The sequence below is a fragment of the Mobula birostris genome, chromosome 12 (genome assembly GCF_030028105.1).
Source record: "Mobula birostris isolate sMobBir1 chromosome 12, sMobBir1.hap1, whole genome shotgun sequence".
NCBI classification, from domain to species: domain Eukaryota; kingdom Metazoa; phylum Chordata; class Chondrichthyes; order Myliobatiformes; family Myliobatidae; genus Mobula; species Mobula birostris.
Window position 1 is genome coordinate 106,730,109 of NC_092381.1, and position 5,542 is coordinate 106,735,650.

The following is a 5,542-nucleotide window of genomic DNA, read 5'->3' on the forward strand; positions in this document are numbered from 1 at the left end:
GTTGTGAAATTTCTTGTTTAGCAGCAACAGTACACTGCAATACCTAACAACAGAAACTGTAAATTACAATAAGAAATACGTAGTAATATATATATATATATCTACATATTTCTTATTGTAATTTACAGTTTTTGTTATATATATACACAAACACACAGTACTATGCACAGGTCTTAGACACATATACAAAGCTAGGGTGCCAAAGACTTCTGCACAATACTGTAGTGATTTTATATATTGCACTGTACTGCTGCTGCAAAAAAACAAATTGTATGACATGATTCTGATATGGGTCCCTATTGTGGACTGAGAGGGAGAAGCGGGAAGGGAGGGAGCGGGAAGCACTGGAGAGACATTGTGGTAAACCATGTATATATGTTGTAACTGGGTTACCTGTCTGGACACACTCCTCTGCTGGCTGCTCCTGTGGCTCCTCCCACAGATCCCTGAATAAAGGCGATTGTGTCACTGCTCCTCTCTCAGTCCAGGACAGATATTCAGCATGGACATGGGTCCATTTTACTGTTAATAAAAGCCTTTCAGTATTTACTCTACTTCCAGTCTTTTGGAGTAATTGATAGTGCATCAGACGTTCTATAATGATCAATAAACCAATTGTTTGGAATCAAATGACCTTTCCTGGAGTCTCAGGACTGGGTGTGTCTGCACCTGCACCACCACCGCCCCCCCCACCCGTGACACTCCTTCTCTGCCACCTGTCCCACACGCCTCCCGCGGCGCTCCACCCTCGCCATTCCCAACATCCTTCGCTCCCGCCAGACTTTTAAACTTGCTCTCTGCTCCGTATTGACAAATACAGTACTGTGCAAAAGTCTTAGGCACCCTGGCTATAGTTATGGGCCTCTTGCGCAGTACTGTAGAAAATTAAATTGAATAAGTAGTGCAAAAACAGGAAAAAAGTAGGGAGGCAGTGTTCATGGGTTCAATGTCCATTCAGGAATCTGATGACAGAGGGGAAGAAGCTGTTCCTGAATTGCTGAGTGTGTGCCTTCAGGTGCCTGTACCTCCTTCCTGATGGCAGCAATGTCCCTGGTGATCGGGGTCCTGATGGCAGCAATGTCCCTGGTGATGGGGGTCCTGATGGCAGCAATGTCCCTGGTGATGGGGGTCCTGATGGCAGCAATGTCCCGGGTGATGGGGGTCCTGATGGCAGCAATGTCCCTGGTGATGGGGGTCCTGAGTGATATTCGCTGTGGTTTTGAGACACCGCCGTTTGAAGGTGTCCTGGGTGCCGGGGAGGCTGAGCCTGTGATGGAGCCAGCTGAGCTTGAAACTTCCTGCAGCTTTTTCCGACAGTAGACAAAGGACAATTTATTCCCAGCTGAGGGTGTGGTCTGTGCCCAGTCCAATGTCCCAGGGAAAGATAGTATTGACAACTTCATTACAGTGGTTTCAAAGTCATAAAGTCGTAGAAGTCGTTCAAAAACAGGAGATTATGTTGCAACTAATGCTGACTCTGGTTAGGCCACATCTGGAATATTGCATACAGTTCTGCTTGCCCCACTATAGGAAGGATGTTGCGGCTTTGGAGAGGGTGCAGGAGAGGTTTACCGGGATGCTGCCTGGTTTAGAGGGCATGTGATGAGAGGTTGGATAAACTTGGGTTGTTTTCTCTGGAGTGTCGGAGGCTGAGGGGAGATCTGATAGAGGTTTATAAGATTATGAGAGGCATAGATAGAGTCGACAGGGAGTATCTGTTTCCCAGGGTTGAAATGTCTAATACCAGAGGGCATGCATTGAAGGTGAGGGGGGTAGGTTCAAGGGGGATGTGAGGGGTAAGTTTTTTTACTCAGAGAGTGGTGGATGCCTGGAATGTGAGCCTGGTATGGTGGTAGAGGCAAAAACATTCAAGGCTTTTAAGAGACGTTTAGGCACATGGATGTGAGGAAGATGGAGGGATGTGTAGGTAGGAGGGATTAGTGTTTGGGTGTTTTTGATTTGTTTGTTAGCTGGTTCAGCATAACATTGTGGGCCAAATGGCCTGTTCCTGTGCTGTACTGGTCTATGTTCTATGTTCTTCTACAGCATGGAAAGAGGCCCTTCAGCCTATCTAGTTCATGCTGAACTGTTATTCTCTCTAGTCCCTTCGACTCAGACCAGGACCTCAGCCCTCCATACTCCTCCCATCCACGTACCTGTCCAAACCTCTCAATAGTTGGGATCAAACCTGCACCCACTACCTCCACAGTGTGAACTTGGCCCACACCAAGCGTCAGGTGAGAGTGCAGGGGTCTCACTCCAGCACCTCTTTGGCTTTCTACCCTCAGTGTGCACAGTATCCTGAAAACGAAGATTTAATTCCCAGGAGGCTGCAACACCCAAGGGAGAAGCTGGATTATGAAACAGACAATCTCTGCCAATTAACGGCACTCCAGGGAATGTGACCTCAGGATACTGGCGATGTGAGGCACTGGCTGTCTGCTCTGCAGAAACAAAACTCACCCACCTTTGCTCAGTAGGTGGAGCTGAGCCCAATCGGACACTGGGAAAAGTCGGCAGTACCTCAGACAGAGCAGGCTGTACCCTCAATGTATGTGTGTGTGTTTGCATGCAATTGTGTGTGTGTGTGTGTGTGTGTGTGTGTGTGTGTGTGTGTGTGCGTGTGTGTGTGTGTGAGTGTTCATGTGTGTTTGTCTGTGCGTTTGTAGTGCACGAGCCTGTGTACATGTGTGTGTGTGTGTGTGTGTGTGTTTGTCCATGTCCATGCATCTGTGTGTGCATGAATCTGTTTGTGTGTGTCTGTTTGTGTGTATGTGTGTGTGCATGCGTGTCTGTCTGTGTGTTGTGTGTGTCTGTGTCCATGCGTCTGTGTGTGCCTGAGTCTGTGTGTGTACATATGTGCATGTGTGAGTGTGCATGTGTGTCTGTATGTCTGTGTGTACGTGTGTGGATGTGTGTGTGTGTGTGTGTGTGTGTGTGTGTGTGTGTGTGTACGCGTGCATGCTTTTTTCGGGGATCTCTGGGTAGGGAGTGGGGGTGGCAGTGTGCTCCCCAGTTGAGATCTCAGGACAGGACGGAGATTTTATCCATCCCCCCCTCCCCTTCCCCCCGCACCCGTGGCCCACTGTGCTCTCACTGGAGCAGTTATCACAGTAACCCTTCTTCCTGCTGTGAGCTGTGACCCACACACCCTCCACCATGGAGTGTGTCAAGTGGGGGTGTATGACAGGAGGGGTATCTTACCTCCTTTCAGACACATTATCTGAAAAAGGATGGCTGGCATTGGAGAAGGTCCGGGGGAGGTTCACGAGAATGACTCCAGGAATGAAAGGGTTAATGTATGAGGAGCATTTGATGGCTCTGGAACTGACAGGAACTCACTGGAGGTCAGAAGAATGAGGGGGATCTCATTGAAACCTATCGATGTTGAAAGACCTCAATAGAGTGGATGCAGAGAGGATGTTTCCTCTGGTAAGGAGCCTCGGTCCAGAGGACACAGCCTCAGAATTGAGGGACATCCTTTTAGAACAGACATGAGGAGGAATTTCTTTACCCAGAGAGTGGTGAATCTGTGGAAGTCATTGGGTATATTTAAAGGGGAGGGGGAGGTTGATAGCTTCTTGATTAGTCAGGGCATCAAGGTTACAGGGAGAAGGCAGGAGAATGGGGTTGACAGAGATAATAAATCAGCCATGATGGAATGGTGGAGCAGACTGGATGGGCCAAATGGCCTACTTTGGCTCCTGTGTCTTATGATGTATAAAGGCCAAGCATTCAGAAGACACATCACAATTAACAGCGCGCTGATGATGTCTCCTCACACGGTGATGAAATGTTCCCAAGTTAATTGCCAAAATCAGAGAACAACTCAACCCAGCCATTGACTACCCGAGCTACACGTTTTCCGAGTTATTTCACAGCCTGGTACACCAATGGCTTTGCCCAGGACTGCAGGAGTTTGCAGAGAATTGTGGACGGCACTCAGCACATCACCAACACTAGCCTCCCCTCCACAGACTCTGTCTATACTTCTCGCTGCCTCACTAAGGCAGTCAGCATCCTCAAAGGCCCCTCCCACCCCAGGCATACTCTCTTCTCCGCCCTACCCTGAAGTAGAAGATAGAAAATCCTGTAACACATCCCACCAGGCTCAAGGACAGATTCTCCTCGCTCTTATAAGACTATTGAATACGATAAGGATGAACTCTTGACCTCACAATCTGCCTCCTCGTGGCTCTTGTACTTGACTTTCTCCGTAACTGTGACACTTTATTCTGTATTCTGTGATCGTTTTCTCCTTGTACAATCAGCGTACAAATATATGTATAATAGTTCAATTAAATAAGTAGTCCAAGAGTCCAAGAATAGAAATAGAAAAGTAGTGAGGTAGTGTCCATTCAGAAATTGGATGACAGAGAAGCAAGTGAGCTGCTCCTGAATCACTGAGAGTGTGTCTTCAGGTGCCTGCACTTCATCCCTGGTGGTTGCAATAAAAAGAGGTCATGTCCTGGGTCATTACGATGAGCACCTCTTAGAGGCATTTCTCCCAGAAGATGTCCTGGATGCTACGGAGGCTCGTGCCCATGATGAAGCTGACTACTTTTACAACTCTCTGCAGCTTATTTCAATCCTGTGCAGTAGCCCCCTCCCATACCAGACGGTGATGCAGCCAGTTAGGATGCTCTCCACGATACATCAGTAGAAATTTGTGAGTGTCTTTGGTGACATACCAAATCTCCTAATAAAATACAGCCATTATTGTGCCTTCTTTGTAGCTGCATTGATATATTGGGATCAGATTAGATCCTCAGAGATGCTGACACACAGGAACTTGAAATTGCTCACTCTCTCCACTTCTGATCCCTCTATAAGGACTAGTGTGTGTTTCTTGTCTTACCCTTTCTGGTCCACAATCAGATCTTTGGTCTTGATTATCAAGACAATAATCAGTTAATTACCCATTACCCACCAAATCAAACTTGACTATTAACCACCCATTGGCACCAATCGTACACAGATCCTGCTTCAACCTTCTCACGTCCCCTCGCTCCCACGTCCTTCTCCACAGTGTGAACAATGAACTTGCTGACCTGCACAAGACCAGAAGACCATAAGATAAAGGAGCAGAATTAGGCCCTTTGGCCCATCGAGTCTGCTCTGCCATTTCATCATGACTGATCCATTTCCCTGTCAGTCACAATCTCCTGCCTTCTCCCCGTATCCCTCCATGCCCTGACCAATCAAGAATCTATTAAACGCTGCCTTAAATATACCCAGTGACGTGGCCTCCACAGCCATCTGTGTCAACAAATTCCACAGATTCACCACTCTCCGGCTAATCTCCGCTCTAAAAGGACATTCCTCTATTCTGAGGCTGCGTGCTCCAGACACCCCACCATAGGAAGCATCCACTCCACATCCACTCCCACATCCACTCCACATCCACTCCACATCCAAGGCCTTTCACCATTCGATGGGTTTCAATGAGTGAATACAGGCCCAGGGCCACCAAACACTCCTCATGTGACAAGCCTTTCAATCATATTAAAAGCTCACCTAGAACAGAGAGACACATCACTAA